We start from the raw sequence: 18,992 nt of genomic DNA on the forward strand, positions 1-18,992 counted from the left end.
TCTATGTTGAACAATTACTGTGTTACCACTTTTAAGAAATATAAGCATATTCTATGTCGTATGGGTGACCCTCTGAGTATTGAGGATTGTCACATGACTTCTGTAAGCAAACAAGTTAAACCATGCTGGTGCCACGTTATTGAAAGAGAAGAAACAGATTATTTGAGAAAAGAAACAGCTGCATTTAATGACATCTATGCTAGAGCTAAGTAAAGGTCAAGGAAAAAAATCTTGTTTCACTGTAAGAAATAAGTTTTCCCAACCATCCAAATGAATAAAATAGAGGGCCATCGGAGAACAGGGAGCCACACTGCCCCCTCTCAGCATCACATTTACGTCAGAATTTCAGACAAATCCTCATCTATGTTAAACTACTACTAAAATTGTAAATTTTCCTCATTTTGTAATTTGAAAAAATATTAGCTAAGAGCCATCTAAGGAATATATACACAAAACACAATGTGGTATGGTTTATTTCTCATTCAATTAGTATTAAAATGAATGTAAATCAATACTGGGCTTCCAGGGAATTACTTTCCTTTAAAAGTTATCTAGTGTAGTTTAAGATTCAGCTGGTTTGACTAGCACATTTGCTAAACAGAAGCATGAGGCTAAGGGCAGTATAATAATAAGGGAGGAAAATCATTTTCTTTCTGGGTTTTTAGGTGACACCTTTTATAGCAGAAGACTGATTAACAGGAGAAGATAAGCTTATGAGCACACAGGTGGAGAAGGGCAGGCATGGAGAGGGTACAGGGAAGGGTAAGTGAGGGCAAATCTAGTTATCCGAACTCAGTGGATTCCTTTTCTGCAGACAAGAAGTCTGCTGGTCTTACTTCCTCCTTCCATGCTTGTCACTAAGGCGCAGGCAAGGACACAAATGGACATTTCTTTTATCGATGTAAATTTCCCTTACAGAGCGTTCATTTCTATACTGTTGTCAGATTTTTTTTCTTTCTGCTATTTCTCAAACTAATCCCATGCCCAAGAAGCGTATTTGGGGATGGAGCCTTCTGATCTCCCACAGCCATATTTTGAGAGGATCTTCTGCCCTGTTGTGTGGCCATTGCCAGTTTGGATTGTATGTGTTAGTCAAGCCTGGCGTGTTGGGAAATTTATCCTCAAATTTATGTATTGATGGACTTTAGAGATGGGACTGGGTCCTCCTGAGCAGCTTTATAAGAAGAGAGGGTCTGAAGAGATGGGTTCAATTCCCAACACCTATGTGGTGTCTCATACCTGCCTGTAACTCCAGTCCCAGAGGATCCAACATCATCTTCTTATCTCATAGGCACTGGAGGAACAAGGTGTACAGATATATTTGGATAAAATACACATACACATAAAAATAAATGATAAGAAAGTTTGTTTTTAAAGAGGAAAGCAGAGCTAACACATTCTACTTTTCCGTGAGATGCCTTCCATCTTGTTATGACACAGCACAGTGGCCCTGTCAAGATGCTGGCAACTGCAAGCTAGATTTCTTGGCCTTCAGAGCTGAGAGAAATGTCTTTTCTTTAGGATATGACATACTTGTGATATGGCTTTCTGTTACAGCAACAGGAAATCGACTAAGAAACTGACACCAAAGAAGGGAATTACTTACAATATTTTCTATCTAAACTAATTTTATGATAGATTTCATAAAATTAAACTTCAGACTGTCTTAGTTAGGGTTTCTATTGCTGTAATGAAGCACCATGAATAAAAGGCAAGTTGGGAAGAAAGGGTTTATTTGGCTTACACTTCAGCATTGCTGTTCACCACTGAAGGAAGTCAGGGCAGGAACTCAAACAGGGCAGGATCCCAGAGGCAGGAACTCATGCAGAGGTCACAGAGGGGAGCTGCTTACTGGCTTGCTTCCCATGGCTTGTTCAGCCCACCTTCTCAAAGAACGCAGGACCAACAGCCCAGGGATGGCACCACCCACCATGGGCTGGGCCCTCCACCATTGATCACTAAATGAGAAAATGCATTACAGCTGGATCTCAAGGAGGCTTTTCCTCAGCAGAGGCACCTTCCACTGATGACTCTAGCTTATGTCAAGTTGATACAAAAACTACCCATTACACAGCCCCCACTTACTTTTTTCTAATTGAAACAACTAATCTTTGTATTTCCACTGAGTTCTTAGTAGGAAGGCAACCATTTTGTGTGGCTGGACTTGGAACAGTCACTTGAGAGATTTCCATATCTCATGGATTCATTGTTGTCAAGTGACAGCAAGGAGATGGAATGCCTTGGTCTTTGGTTGAGAATGACCAGCAAGTTTAGCCTTGAGTAAGCTTTTTATAGTCTAGTCATGTTAAGCAGAGAGGAACGTGGTGATTTGAAGTTGAATTTGAGAGCAGGAGACCACAGGACCCCCAAGTTCCTGTGACAGTCATCGTGTAGATGACAACTGGCAAACAACTTTACCTTTGTCATGAAGAGTGTTGATTTGGATATTCAAATTTTGTTTAAAGGTACCTTTATGAGATTCCGTCAAAATTGTGACTTAAAGTCAATTTAAAGCTTTGTTGTGGCTCGCCAAGTTTTTGAACTGTGCTGGATGATGAAGCCTCAGAGGTGACTCATAACAAAGAAACAAAGAGCCCACCCTGACCTTCTGGGGAACATTAATCTGCTTCTGCTGTCAGTATCTACTCAAGTGCTTGCAGAGGGAATACCACAAGAGAATCTGTAGGCGACATGACTTTTGTCTCTTGATGGCAGACAAAGAGAAACAGAGACACTAGTAAGAACTGTGAGACAGGAACATTTAAAACATGGTAAGGATTTAAACGACACATTTGGGAAGTCTAGAAAGAGGTTTGAGTTTCAGAAGGAAAATTTATGTTTGAATAACCTAAATATGTGTGTTAAGGGAAAACAGAATGCAAAAATTACATGAAACCAAAACAAAAATCCAGGTGATGGCCAGACAAACAATGGAAAATGGTATGTTTTCCATTTCCTGACAGGAGGTTTTTCGGGGGCTCTTTTTCATATCAGGATTATGAAAACAGTCAACAGTCAGGATAAAGAGGAGTGTTGGGAGCTTCCCTTCCAACTGTTTTGAATACTGACTAACATTTTTACATCAACATTGAAAATGAAAAACTGTTAGAACAGCAAGGATCCCACGAAGCCCCGGAAGGACATTGTGCTGCTCTTTCCCTCCCTGTGTCTTTCATCCCCTGCATTCATTTGCCTGGTTTCCCTTTTCTTTCACCTTCTGAATGAAGCCTTGTGTGACCAGCTGGACCCTGTTTATTTTTAAACGTTCCGTGAACTCATAAAATTACAGGCTACATTGGGGGCTTTTCTCTGAGATCCAATGTGTGCCACTGTTGGTTCTGAATGTGTGTGTGTCAAGGGAAAAAGAAAATGAAGGATCCAGGAAAGGGTGAAATTCGAATGAACCTCACCATTTTCCATGTGATATGTCTCCACATCACACAAAGTTATGAAAGTGTAAAGAAGCAGGAGTTAAGAGACAGTTTGGATGGAAACTGGGACTACAGCAAATCCTGGTTCTAAGGAACGGTTATGAATTTGTTAGGGAACATACTGCTTGAAGAGAAGAAGGATCGTTGAGAAGGCTGGCCAGTCTTTTCTCCAAGCTCCAGACTTTGCTCTTTGCAGCAACGCTTTGAAAATTATTATGAGCTCTGATAGAATAGAGAACTTTAATCTCCAAGATAATGTGTGATTTCTAAGAAGAATATAAAATCAGCACGATATTTGACAATAATAATGTAGGACCACTATTTATAAGAACTATGCTAGTACAAATGTGAGTCAAGTTTAGTTGGAGAAACTCATCACCTTTTCCCACTTAGTTTCTAAAATAAACAGCAGCCTTCTTCTATGAAAGCTGGGATTTTATGTGGTAGAAGGAAAGCAGGGTTAGTGTTATCTTTACATAAATAAATGATTCAAATACAGAACACTTAGGACTTAAGGTTTCTAATGTTATTTTATTAATATAGAATAGGTAATAAAGTGAGAATTTTTTTAACATAAATAGGTGTGCAAATTTCAAAAGTCTTATTTTAGGAAATTTCAAGAAGATCAGAAAATTGTACCAGCCATTGCATTTCCAACTGGGGCATCATATAATCACTAGAGAAAATATATTTCCAGAAGTAGAATATACTCGGTCTATCATGGACGTGCTGAGAATCTAGATCTTTCTTTCCTTATCAGTTGTTGCTTCTTGACAGCTCTTCTAATTACCTCTGATCAGAGTTCACCATCCAGCAGTATAACAAGTGAGGTAAATTCAACAACTCGGCAAATTCTCAGATAAATGATCCTTTTCACCCCATAATCCCCCCCAAAATAAATAGGGAATGGAAGATAAAGGGTGTGAAAATGCAGAGCCCTAATTAATACTAGTGACATGATTAACACTTAAGTACCATATGTAGAGCCATGGAACTCTACCACCAATCACGACTCAGTTAAATTTTTTACTGAACAACTGACTCCTTCAGTGGTATTAGGTGAAATACTGAGATTGTTTCCAAATTAAGTCGTAGAAAGAAACTACCTTTTAAAATAAATTTTCATTATTTTTAAGTGTGTGTGTGTGTGTGTGTGTGTGTGTGTGTGTGTGTGTGTGTGTGTCTTCAGGCCAGAAGAGGGTATTGGATACCCTGTAGCTGGAGTTCAGCGTAGCTGGGAGCAGCCAGACATGGGTGTTGGGAGTCAAATTCTAGACCTCTCCAACAACAGTACCATTGAGTTGTCTGTCCAACCCTAAGAAACTGTTTTTAAAAGTACAATGATAATGGAATTATTTTCTCTGAATTTGTCAAATACAAATGGACTAGACATTGTTTAGGTATTTATCACTTGTATATATTGTATATAGTTATTGTACTTTTGTATATAGTTTTTCTTATGTTAGTTATAACCTTTTTCCTTTTTTCTTTTTATTAAAATAGAAAAGAGGAAAAACAAGCACAATGATTTTTTTTGTAAAGATCTCCATCAGTTACAAAGAAATGTTTTCTGGATGATGGGTGAGGACTGACTGCACTTAGCTATGGGTATAAGCACAAATATTTAGAATGTGGTTAGGGATTATGATGCTTTAGTAAAGTGGCAGTTGTAAATTCTCCTCCAAGATCCAGGACTTTGATAGCTCTGGATAGCAAGAGAAATACTCTTCCCTAGGGAAAAGCACACCAATTGGATATCCAACACCAAATGATCACCTGGAAACATACACACAAGTAGCATTATACAGACTGAGCATGTTGTGTTTATGTATTTAGGAATAGATATGTATATATGTATACATATATTATGCAACAATAGTTAATAGAAAAGAAGCCATGAATTTCAGAGAGAGAGAGAGAGAGAGAGAGAGAGAGAGAGAGAGAGAGAGAGAGAGAGAAAGAGAAAGGTTATATTGAAGATATTAGAGTAAAGGAAGATAAGAAGTGTTAAAATTGTATTACAATACAAAAATAAAAGAAATTGTTTTTCTGAATTTTTGTACATTGAAGGTGTCCTTTGCTCCATGGCATTCTGAAGCTGTCACAAAGTACCCAGTGCATGGCAAACACTATATTGGGCACCAAGATTCACCATCTGTAACTTCTCTGACAGTAATTCCAAGGGTGCACTTTTTAAGTCTGGTTTGCAGTTGAGCGAGGATGTCCAGAGACTTGGCAGATGTCTTCTTATCACTAGCTTGTCAAAAGAACACCAAGGTTAAAGAAAATGTCTGTTTCTCCTTTCCTCTGCTGTGGGGAAACATATGCCTTTTGTTTATCCCTCCTAAACTAATCCTAATCTGAAAGAAATGTAGATTGTCTGAACCCACAATGTAGTGTTACATCACAGGCGCAAAGCAGCAAAGCTAACCAGTCATACAATAGAATCTCCAAACTCATGAGCCCACATAAACCTTTTCTCCATATAGGATGACTGTCTCGGGAATTTTGTTATAGTGCCAGAAAACAACAACAACAATAACAAAACAAAAACAACAACAACAACAACAACAACAACAACACAGTGATGTGGAAGAAAGCTAATAATTTGTTCTCACAAGAGTTCTCTATTGGAATGCATCTATACAACTAAAGACAGATTGACAATAGAAACACAGATACAAGTTTATGATTGTGAATGTGTCCCATGTGTTTGGAGACACCTGTGAGTGAGTAGTTCTTTTTTTTTTTTGGTTTTTCGAGACAGGGTTTCTCTGTGTAGCTTTGCGCCTTTCCTGGGACTCACTTGGTAGCCCAGGCTGGCCTCGAACTCACAGAGATCCGCCTGGCTCTGCCTCCCGAGTGCTGGGATTAAAGGCGTGCGCCACCACCGCCCGGCTTTTTTTTTTTTTTTTTTATTTATTTATTTTTACAATTTATCTAGTTATTACATATACAGTGCTCTGTCTGCATGTATGCCTGCAGGCCAGAAGAGGGCACCAGATCTCATTATAGATGGTTGTGAGCCACCATGTGGTTGCTGGGAATTGAACTCAAGACCTCTGGTAGAACAGCCAGTGCTCTTAACCTCTGAGCCATCTCTCCAGCCCCCGAGTGAGTAGTTCTTAAAGTGGCAGCTTTGAATTTTAGCTTATGTAGCTTCTTCAACAAACAACACTACATTTTTAGGCAAATAGAGGGATAACATACTTTGATCTGTAGGGTAGTAGCCTGTGGCAAATAAAGAAATGGCAGATAAAGGCTGGCTAATACAACTTCTTAATAGATGTCTATATGATCAACCCCAAGCAATAAGGGTCTAAAGCTGTCTCCAGTTAACCTCCTCTTTCCTGGGGAGAAGGGAAAAGTTTGTAGGGAGCTTCCTCTTGTCCTTGAAAACTGCTTACTGCTTTTAGGGAGACAGAAGGAATGTAAAGAGGCACACATTCACTTATTCGTATTTATCTTCAGCTCAATAATCCTTTATTTGGATGATATTATATGCTGGTCTTCTACAACAGGCCAAGTGGAAACTTTTGCTAATACTATAAAACTATCAGTACATAACTTACAGAGCTAATGAATCATACCAGATATCTGGGAAGAAATAGAGAGAAAACTTAGAGAAACTATTTACCTGAAACCCTTGTCTAAGTAGGGTGATGGAGTTTGTCTGTAGCCCAGCACTCAGGAGCTGCAAAGAGGAGGATGAGGAGTTGAAGGCAGCCTTGGTGGCTTAGAGTGTGAGGTCAGAGGGCTTGTCACCAGACCCTGTTTAAAAGAAAAGCCAAGGGCTGGGCGGTGGTGGTGCATGCCTTTAATCCCAGCACTTGGGAGGCAGAACCAGGCGGATCTCTGAGTTCGAGGCCAGCCTGGGCTACCAAGTGAGTTCCAGGAAAGGCACAAAGCTACACAGAGAAACCCTGTCTTGAAAAAACAAACAAAAAACAAAGCCAAGCACAAACAAACCATGCTAGGTCTTTATTACCTCCCCCAGCTGTCCCATGTTGGCTGCCACTGATAAAATAAATTAAAGTTTTTCTAAATAAGGAGGTAGCTTCTACAAGTTAAAAAATATATAATACTATGGAGTTTTGACCCTTTTCCCATTTCTTATTCTCAAGTTTTCCAAAATGAATGAATTCTGCTGTCTCAGTTCTGACTAAGGGGTCTTTAGCTCTAACTTGACGACTGAGTGCCCTCTGCTCTGAGGGAACACCATTCTGTCAGGGAAGGTCACCGCCTCAGCATCCAGAGCCTGTTGTCGTGAGTCGTTGGTGACAGCAGAAAGTGACTGACAGAGAATTCTGAGGAAACTTCCTTCGTATGTCCTCAGTAGAGGTGGTTGGGAGATCTAAGGTGGAAGGGCCTGTGTTTGCATTCCTCATTTACTGCTCATTGTGTAGCAGCGATGGGAAAATCCTCCGCCTCCTTCAGCAATCAGAAAGCGGATCTTGTGAAGACAAGCAGCTCAGACGTGAAAGCTCACCCTGTGTGAACAGAGATGACCAGGATGAACAGGGTCACTACACAGGACCCTCCAAGAGTGGGAAGAGAGTGAACCTTGTCTTGCTCAGAAATTCTGATTATCCTGGACACTGAAAAGAAGTGCATTGTTTGATAACTGTAACTTGCTTTCAGATTTAATTGCCATAATTTGATAATTGATCCTATAAAAATAGTTCCTGCTAGATGGGTGAGGAGGTTTGCATCTTTAATCCCAATAAGACTCTGTCTCAAAACAAAACAAAATAAAAAAAGCTTTTTCTCAGGGGTTGTGTCTGCACACAAACACAACTTTAACCTGAGCTTTTAGCGGGTCTCCAGTTCTGTCGTTTTCAAGCTGAGTGTCCTTCTGATGACTGTCTGACACACCAGTCTCTGGTCAAGAGCTAGTCCCAAACATGTTGTAGCTCCCGTGCTGATGGAGAGGGTTTCAAATGCCACAGTAAGAGGCTGGAACAAATCAGAAGACGGCACCCAAAGAAGAACAGGGGTGTTGCAATGCACAAGCTGCCTACAGATCCCCGCTACAAGCAATATCACACCATGCCTGCTTTCTTGCCTCTTAGGTGCCCCTGAAAGTGGAATTCTGATAAGCCCCCCTTTAAGCCACCTTTAATTAAGATTGTATGGAATGCTTTCTGAGAACATGTTTGTTGAAGCATGAGAGCAATAAGTCCACAAGTAAATTAATTCAGCCCCAATCCTTAGGGAAACAGAACAATAGATCTTAAATGCATTTGATCCCCACACAACTTTTGGGTTATTAAAATAAATAATTTTCCAGAATAGCATACAATAAAGACATGTGTGTATGGGTTGGGAGATGACGAATTCAGAAAGGAACTTTCATTATCTATTTCTATGTATAAAATGATCATAGAAATTGTCATGACAGAGAATAGTATTCCAGTTTTGACAAAAATATCAATGTTGGTATGAAAAATGAAAGTTTTGAATGTTCCAGCTCAATATTAACTTGTGTTGATAGACTCTTTAAGTGCTGCAACAGCATTATTGGAGTTTATTTCGTTGTCATGGTGGGATATTGGCTTTGATGGCTCCTACAGTCAGAGGATGAGCCATTCTGTGAGAAACTGAAACAAAGAATGAAGAACTGTAGTTCTGGCTTTCGGCCACATGTGGAGACTTATTGATTATTCACTGTGTCATACTCTGTACTTCTTTGGTACACTTTGTTGTGAAATTGAATTTACCTCAGTTACTTACTATGGTAATTGCACTGATTACAGAGTTGCAGCTCCACAACGGCTTTGCACACCGTGTGTCAAACAAAAGGTTTTGTTTGTCTGTGTGAATATCGATTCGTGGACAGTAGCATCACTAGTCAGAAGAAATCCTTTAGGATCCAAGTCTACTGGTGATATTATTACTATCAAAGAACACTGGACTATTACATTTTGAATGCTTAACAACATTTCATAAGTAGGATTCTCAGAAGATGCATTTTATTCACAAAACTTAGTTCTTACAATGGATAATGAAATGCATGAACAGAAAAGAACATTGCTTAGAATGTATTGTGCTTTGTTAAGCCTGCAGTCACTGATGTCTGCTTTTCAAATAGCTAGTTTCTCCATAATTTTAAATACAGTCATCTATTCTTTACCAGTCAGAAAGTCCATTATGTCTAAGTTATGGCTTATACTGGTCAGAAAAAGAATGGATGAAAATTGAGTAAAAGAATTAAAGGTCTAAATATGATAATTATATAAAAGTAAAAAAAAATTAAGCAATATTGAAGACTCATTGGAAACCCTTATTTATAGACTGTATTTGGTTACCAATACCATTTTTAGTTCCTCAAAGCAGAAGGCATGAGAAAAATATTCCACTGCAAGCAAATCATATAGGCTTTTCTAGAGGCCATTTGATGTGTACACCAGAAAACATACAGTCTAGACGACGGCAGTTACAATTTAACAGCAGCACTTATGTTCCAGATACTATGCCAAAAGATGAGTCACTCTAATATCCTTCTGCCTGATGGGCTTCGCCTTGTCTAGTCATGCAGATATATGCATGCAGTATTGTCCTGCTTAAGAGTTGTAAAAGCATTGTTGGTAGAATAAAAGAAGTCCTCTGTCTTTCCATTACATCACTTCAAGACAAGGCATACTTCACATTTCCTAAAACAAATCTTTTCTACCTTCTCCATCCATTTATCACTCTATCTCAGGATTCCATCCAAATACTAATAAACAAGGAAATTTAAGATTTCATTAAAAAAAAACTATTTCTGATCCAAGTTTGCACTTACTGTGCAGCGTTACATTAAACACAAACTTAAAAGGCCTAGTTTACTGCCCCACAACAAATGTGATACCTAGAAAACATGTAAAGCTGAGGGGAAATGTTCCAGCTAAGACATTTACAAGTGGCAAACGTCTGCTGCCCAGTAGATTAGGAGTGCATCAGGAATATCTCATGCAAAGGGAAAACAGAGCAAATTCTGTGTGTAGGCTTGAGTATCCTCTAGTCTCCTAGCATAGGGGCAATGTCACATGGAACTGTACATTTGGACACTCAGTACAAATTTGCTATTAGTATTTCTGGCATGTGTTATGAAATGTAAGGGACTTTTGCTGAGTTTGGGAGCTATGCTTTACTTTGAACCCATTATAAGATCAATCAATCTATCTATCTATTTATCTATCTACCCATCCATCATCTATCTTTATCATCATCATTTTATTTCTCACTTATATATCACTATTGTTTTATAAAATGCTGATCATACATCTATAATTTTCTATTTAATGTTATGTGACTCAGTTGTCATGTTAATGAATATCTGTTTTGGGTTTTCTTGTCATTTATGACACTATTATACTTGCAGTCTTATTCTTAGTCACTGTCTACTCCTTATGTGCAGTTTGCTTCTTAACACAGTGGTGAATAGTTTTCTGACTTGCTAAATCACTTTCTTAAGATAAATTTCTCAGCAGAAATGGTGACTCAAAAATATGTAACATCTAGTGAGTCCCTTTCTATCTGAATGATGTAAAACTTCCATAATAAAATTACTTCACATACTTTAATGCTTTATAATTCAACCAAGGGAAACTCTCAATGTACCAGCTATAAAGCTGTGAGAGGTGATCGTGGGTGAGATGTGTAATTCTTGCCATTCTGAACATTACATGTGATTTCTTCTTCAGTAATTTATAAACCATGCATCCTATTTTCGTCTTTCCTGTCCCCTTTTTTCTTTCTCCCTTTTCTTAATGTTTTTTTTTCCTTCTTTTAAACAGGGTTTCTTTAACTAGTCCAGGCTCACTTCCAATCTGCTATCTTTCTGCCTTAACCTCCCCCAGCAGTGATTACAGGTGTGGACCACTACACCAAGCATTAAAATTTTAATGGATGCATAACAACATGCAAGTTGTATAGATTTACAGGGTACCATGTGATATTCTCGTATACCTGTACAGTATATTATTTTGAATTGAAGTGAGTGTATCTTTTCAAATATTTATCTTTTTTCTTTTCAGTCACTGAATTTTATTAACATGTAACCTCTTAGGCTCCTAACTAAAGACCAACTGTAAAACTAGGCAGTCTTTATTTTTTTTTCTTTACAATTTAATAAGCACTTCTCTCAATGATTGCACATGGGTAAGGCTGCTTGGTAGTATTTAGAAAGTTCACAGCCATGGTGTTTCCCTGACTGTGTACAGTGTTCAGTAGTGACTGGAGCAAGTTGTATGAAGTCACGGTCAAACCAGCAAGACCTTGTTTATGTATCCGTCATTTTCAGGATGGTTGGTGACTTGGGCATGCTTTGCCCAGCCGCCCTTGGCTTCCATGTCACAAGGCCCAGCTCGCTCACATCTATGTAACTGTGCCTTTGGTGATTGCCCACAGAACTGTATATAATAGGGATGATCGATGCTTTTTCACACCAAGTATTGGCAGGCAAAAGGCAGCGTTCAGTTCAGCATGTGTGACATGTGCCTTTTTTGAAACACGGGCACATTGGCATAAAGATCCTTCCATATTTAGGTGGTTTTCTCGTACAACTATCACCACGGAAGCAGACTTTAGCAACCATCCTCATCCGTGCCTTCGTTTTTCTTTTTCCTGTTCAAATAACTTTCACTACTTTTACTTCTCCTTGGGCATGGACTTTGGGTAGAGGGGTTTCTCATATTCCCACCTTCTCTTTTTGGTTAGGCTTTGTGATGTTGAAAAGCACTTTTGCTCTAGATTGCCCCCTCTGTCCAGCACATAGATTGGTACCAATCCCTGGGAGTCTTTGAATCATTCTTTTATTTGGTGTTTCTTTTTTCATGCATCTTAATCATCATTTTCACTTGTATTTTCTCACATGGTGCTGTTTATGGCAGAGCTTAGCCTTCAGGCCAATCTTTCTTTCTTTCTTTCTTTCTTTCTTTCTTTCTTTCTTTCTTTCTTTCTTTCTTTCTTTCTTTCTTTCTTTCTTTAATTTTGCTTGTACTTTCTTTGAATGTTGCATGGGCCTCCCCAGTTTCTTTTTTTTCTCTTTTTCTCATGTTAATCCAAATGATATCCATAGTTTTTTCTCTTTTTCTCATGTTAATTCAAATGATAGCCATAGTGTGTATATTTACATTTATGATGCCATTCAAAATATTCATTTTGTGGCATGATGACAGGCACGGAGCAGCCAGCTGCCACCTCCTGGGTGCAAAAAGCCTCTTAACTTTTGAGTCTTACTAGCTTGTGAGTCCACTTCACACAGGCCAGAACAGAAAAGTGATATTTATCTTTTTTTGTTTTTTTTTAAAATAAAATTTATTTATTCTATGTGTTTTTCACATTATGCATTTTGACTCCATTCATTCCCCGTCTCTTCACATCCCCCCTCCACCCCTCCATCCCCTCTTGAATAAAACGAAATTCAAGAGAACAAAAATGAAGAAAATAAAATGGAAAACTTAAAAAAAGGGAAGAAATTAAAAATCTCATCATAGAAGCTGCAGTGCAACCCAGCAAGCCTCACCATGTACCCCTTTGTCCATACATTTCTACTTGCAAGTGTTCCTTGCAAAGAGTCATTGGTCTGGTTTGAGGCCCCTAGTCTCCACTACACAATGTTGTGCCCCCCCACTAGGACTCATCCTGGACATCTTGCTGATGCCCTGTTTTGTGGAGATCCTACAGGTTTGAGTCTGCAGGTCAGGTCCCTTCATGTGCTCTAGCAAATCATAGATGGTGTGGATGTTGGGACAGGCCAAGTCATAACCCTGGGCCTGGGCAGCTGTAGGGTTGGTCTGTCAGATGGGGAGTAGGGACATGTCTCCATGGTCACAATTTTGGGCCTGGCTCAGCTACACCTGCCCTAACCATATTGGCTCTATTGTGCTGCCCTGCATAGGTGCAGGGTCTGCTCTTCCAAGTGTTGCAGCTGGTGGGAGTCAGGGATGGCTCTACTACTCTCATGACCACAGGGCCATCTCTCCCACCTGCCTCCAGTGTGGATGCAGGGGGGTAAGGTGCGGAGTGGTGGAGGTAGGGGGGTAAGGAATGGAGGGAGGGCACTTCCCCCTGCCCTTGTCTCCATAAGACAGATGGGAATGGGAACAGCTCTTCCATGGTCACAGCTTTGGGGCTGGCTCTTCCATACTTGCTCTAACACTGTTCTCTTAATTGTGCTGCCCTGGTGAGATGCAGGGCCCGCTCTCCCAAGTGTTGCAGCTAGTGAGGATCAAGGATAGCTCTCTCACTCTTATGACCCCAAGGACTGCTCTCTCACTTGCCCCAGGCATTGATGGGTGGGTGGGGGAGAAGGGTAGCTCTTCCTCATCCATTGCCACCTAAGGACAAATGGGTAATGGAGACAGCACCCCCCCTCACAATTTCAGGACTGGCTTACCCATATCTTTGCTGATAGGATTGGCTCTGTTGTGCTGCCTTGGAGGGGAACTAGGCCTGCTTTCCTGAATGCTGCAGTTGGTGGGGGTCAGAGATGGTTCTCCCACACTTACGACCACAGAGCCAGCTCTCCCACCTGCCTCAGGTGTTGATGGGTGTGGTGGGGGCAACCCTCTCCTGCCCATGCCACCATATGGCAGATGGATAATGAGGACAGTTGTCCCATGCTCACAATTTTGGGGCTAGCTTACCCACACCTCAGCTAACAGGGTTGGCTCTGTTATGTTGCCCTGGTGGGGTGCCGGACCTGCTCTCCCAAGTGTTGCAGCTGGTAGGGATTGGGGATTGTTCTCTTTCCTGCCCCAGGATTTGATGGGTGCGGTGGTCTTCTTCCCCCCACCAGATATTTATCATTTTGAAATGGTGGAAATGTTCCAACAGTTTGAAATGCACAATGCTATATTGCTATTGTCTATGGTTACATATATCCTATTTCTATGCCTAGTTAAAACCTGCTAACATAACTAAGTTAATGATCACTGAATTATCAGAAAGAGTATCTCTCACTTCTCTTGTAAAGTGTGGAATTATTAGACCTAAACTCCTGATGACCCTTCTCAATTTTTCCCCCAGTTTTTGCCCGTGTCTATTATGGCTGAATCACTATTGTACTTACCCTCACATGTATCATCTTCTCTTCCTAGAATCATACGATGTGCATGCTGATCTCAGAATAATGGAATTCTTTAGGCCTATTTCTATTTTTCAGATGATTTTAGAGCTGGCCACTTGGATATTTTGTATATGAATGAGTTCTCCACTTTGCATGGATCCAGGGAAGTTCAGTCAGGGTGATTGAAGGATCTACAATTCTGAACTTCTCAGTGTCCAAGAATGTCTTTCAATTGGCTGAACTTGGGGAGAACATCTTAACTTATTTCTGGGTATCATAGGAGCTACTTATTTGACACCAACAGTTAAAGTGGTTCTGAGTGATAAAGTTCCCAGTCACAGACTATCCTCACCTTCCGGCCACACTGCTCTGGATTATGGGACTTTTCTTACAGTTTAGGAACATGATTATTACACAATGTCATCTAAACCTTTTGAGGCCAGATCACAAGGTTCCCACTGGAGCAGCCTTTCTTTTTCATGTGGTTGTACATCAGCTCCACAAACTTAGGCTGAAACTTCACAACCTGGCAAACTTTGCAAAGTTTCTGGTATCTGAGAGAATCTCCTCAGTTGTTTTCTGCCCTTAATCCCGCATCCTTCTCAGTTTGATGGGACTTGGTTGGAGTTTCTGAGATTTTCTTTTAGCTCTCTCTCCATTGCTATGATAAAACACCAGAGAGAAACAACTTAAATGGAGAAACTGTTTATTTTGGTAACAGTTTCAGAAGTTTCAATCCACGGTTGCCTACCCATTTCGTGGGTCCCTGGGAGCTCAGCATATGAGGGTGGGAGTTTGTGGCCGAGGTCTGATCACCTCATGGCAGCCTGGAAACAAAGAAGAGAGGCAGGGCTTGTGCCCTGAAACCTCTTCTAGAGCACACACCCAATGGCCTGACTTCCTCCCTCTCCTTTCTGAAGGTCCTCTCACTCTCCCAGTAACTCCATAGGGAATTGTCCAAGCCTTAATAAATGGACCTCTAAGGGACATTTAAAATTCAAATGGCAGCAATGCTTTTGTATACAGTTTTCTAACGATGGACTCTAGAGTGTGCCTCTGATTCTTCTTCATGGTTTCACATTTATCAGCAATTTCTTAATATTTAATGAAGTTTGTGCTAGTGTGTAGTCCCTGGGGACACTCTCTCAATTGGTATCTATGGTTTCAGAGAATTCCACTAAGACCCCATCCCTTTCTGGTGCAAAAATGATGCCATCAGTAACTTAGAACTTTCTGCATGTCCTATTATTGAGCTAGGAGTTGTAATTGGATTTTAATTATCCCAAGTCCTTTGAAGTGATAAAAAACTGAAGGAAGGAACTTAAGAAACATACTAACATTTCTGGTACCACAGGGTAGGGAAGTCCAGGGGTGTAGAGTTTGATTTTTAACTCAAAGAAAGAGAGAGGGAGAGGAAGAAAAGGAAGTTGGTTACAAACAAAAGAACCTGACTTGTAAGTTGCTTCCAAGAGATACTCAGAAGGGTTGTCTTCCATCATGTGCACATGTGAGGCAGCCCTCCCCTTCATATCCTTGAATAAGGAGTTTGGATTAAAGGAAGCAATAGGTGAAGGAAAGAATAAAGCTTTGGACTTTTTCCCCCAAAATTGGTTTGGATCCATACAGAATCTCACTTTTCAGCTTGCTAAGTACCAGTATGTTATAATTATTCTTCTTAGCGGCTGCTGAACTTGATGTCTGCTGACCAAGCATGTCTGTAAGTAGGGCAAGTTCACAGCATCAAGTCTAGTCAGATTCTGAGATTGAGTGATGTGATGTTAGGGAATAAACTTAGCATCCAGCTAGAAACGAATGCCTAGCTACTTAGGGGAAGAAAAACATCAATATCCCTGGCAGTGCTCTCCACACTATGGTGCAGCTCTAGTGCCATGGCAGGGTGGGTGGAAAGCTCTGCCCTTTCAGTGATGTAACCAGATGGACTACATTGGGTGGCCCTGCTCTGAAGTATCTGCACCACCTGGACACTTGTTAGAAGCAGAAATTCACTGTCGGGTCCCCAGATACCCTGTGGCATCAGTGATTCAGTGGGTAAAACCCAGCAACTTATGTACAGAAATCCCCCAGGAGATTCCAAGGATATCCAACTTAAGAACAACTGGCCTACAGTTTCAAATAAGGACTACAACGACATAATTCTGCTCTAGGGATGATGGAGGCCAAAAGCACATTCACACTTTGATGGATCCTTTTATGATATGAAATCTAGGTAAAAAATGAAGATGGGAGAAACTTTTGAAGAATGTTTGCTGATTTCAGTGTCCACACTGTCTGTGGCTCACTCTGATTGGCTGTTTTCTCCCTGGGTTCCTCTAACTCCAGAGCATTAGGACATTTTGAGATTATCCTTTCTCATGTTTACTTTGGGTTTCAGGAAGTTTGGAATATCCCCAGGGCTGTCCCTTGTACACATAGCTATGGTGTGCCAATTACTGGCCCATATTCTGGTCCTATCTGCCTGGAAAATCTGGTGTAGGATTTCCTAGGTATGGTCAAAGTCAACCCTGATCTATGCTTCATCTTCTGAATCCCATTTTGTGTTGACAGATTTATACTCAATCTGAGGAAAAGCAGACAAGAGCAGCAACAGAACATTTACTCTCCGTTCACTTCTCTCATATTTGATTTTAAAATCCTTTAGCTTCTGCCAAAAAAATAATTAGCAGCCCAGATAAGAGGCAACCATGGCAACTACATGCCTGACATCCCCCATATCTGTGGGAACCATAAATTTGATTGGAGAGTTACAGGAGTTTCTAGGCCCATATCTCACTTTGAAGAGATAGGACGCTAAGAGAGAAACAAGAAAAAGGGACATGGTTTTTATCTCGACGTCATCATCAATCATTATGTTTTAGAGGTTAATGCTCAACGCTTCTTGTAGGTTTTAGAAGCAGAACTTAATAGAATCTCTAGGGTAAATGGGACTAGTACTTTGCTTGCTCTCCTCTCAGGGAAGGAGCTTTGTCTAGTAGCATTTACAGTCTGCCTATACTATCAAGAGTGAGAATGAGGCCAAAAACATCCACAGATGAATGCTAGGAGGGAGATTTTAAAGGCCTGGAGTAGGAAAGGGAAACAAAGCACTGTTGTAGTTTATTTCTTGGTGATGGAGATCCTGAGGCAGAGCAATGTCTAGGGTATAGGAATGATATCAAGGGGACCTGAGGGACTGTGCCAAAAGACTGAAGTCAGTACAAAGAGATCGCCCACAAAGAGTAAATGAAGAAAAGCTGTAAGGTAGAGAAGTAATTGGCAAATGACTGGGGGAAAGGACATCTAAGTTGTTTCTGAAGAACTAGGACGTGTTGATACTCCCTAGGACAGCAGTAAGGTTGTTTTTGTTGTTATTTTTCTGTAGGGTAGGAAAGAGACCATCAGAATGCAGAATAAATCTGATAGTTACTCTGAGAGGCACCAAATATAAGCTCTTCTGTAAGTTTTGGATGCTGTGTGGAGAACACAGGGCCTGGGCTCTGACTTTAGGAAACCTGTGATGTCAATGGGGCAAACACATCACACCAGGTTATAGGTCTGGGATGTAGAATTGTGCCCTTAAAGGGTCTCAGTGGGGCTTTATTGTTTTTGTTTTGCTGTTGATAGCAAGTTTGGTTTATTTTAAGGCATCAAAATTGAATGAACGACAATAAGTTCTTAAGATTTCCTTCAAAGACAAACCCCAGAGAAATACATTGGAATCCCACAACAACAAATTATCATTGAGAAAGAGGATAAACGTAATCCAATGATCGCTGCTATTGAAAGTGGATTTGGGAATCCAAAGCAGCTTTGCTTAGGGAGAGAAGTGGTTTCTATCCTTTCAAAGAAAGTGGTTCAAAATGTTTCTTAAGACTGCTAATTTGATTCCCCTGATTTAGTTGATATTTATCAGGGTTGCCTTTAGCTTTGCATGGAAGAGAAAAATCATAATATTCAAAGTAGCTGCATTAAATAGAATGCCACATTCTGATATTTTGGGGGTAAGATTTTGTAACCCAGAAGGAGAACCCCTCCCCACAGCTTCATACAGTTGTTCAACATCTTTATGCGGGTATCTAATTGTTTCTCTGTACTTCTACGTACAGGTCTAAAATGTATATTAATATTGTCATGTCCCAAACTAAATTCTGCTAAATCTCCATCAGATTTCTCTTAATTTTCATATTTCAGACAATGACATATTATTAATTCAGTTGCTCAGCGCCCACCCACTCACCCAATTGATAGCAGGTTCCCTCCTTTCTTTCAAATTCCATGTTGACCTACCATTTATCAGACATACCATTTCAACTCCAAGTTGTATCTGGAATCGGCCCACCCTCATCATTGTTACACTCACAGAGATAGGTGTACTCTCCTCCCCGGGGAGTTTTCTGTCTGTTGTGCTCATCTTGAAGCACCACAGCCTCCTTGTACACTCTGTATGAAGTTGGATACTCCTCCTCCATACTGGCTTAACTTTTCCTTTCTTTTGTATAAGCTGGAGTTCT

At 40.3% G+C, this 18,992-nt stretch overlaps 1 protein-coding gene and 1 pseudogene across 10 annotated transcripts in view; one reads left to right on the plus strand and one right to left on the minus strand.

Annotated features, from left to right (window-relative positions):
- Positions 1–18,992, plus strand: part of CUNH8orf34 (chromosome unknown C8orf34 homolog) — a 470,016-nt gene that overhangs the window by 267,499 nt on the left and 183,525 nt on the right. The gene's annotated exons all lie outside the window — the stretch shown is intronic.
- Positions 11,675–12,584, minus strand: LOC128096629 (ribosome biogenesis protein NSA2 homolog; annotated as a pseudogene).

The sequence above is a fragment of the Peromyscus californicus genome, unplaced genomic scaffold (genome assembly GCF_007827085.1).
Source record: "Peromyscus californicus insignis strain IS unplaced genomic scaffold, ASM782708v3 Scaffold_5__1_contigs__length_169319896, whole genome shotgun sequence".
Taxonomy (NCBI): Eukaryota; Metazoa; Chordata; class Mammalia; order Rodentia; family Cricetidae; genus Peromyscus; species Peromyscus californicus.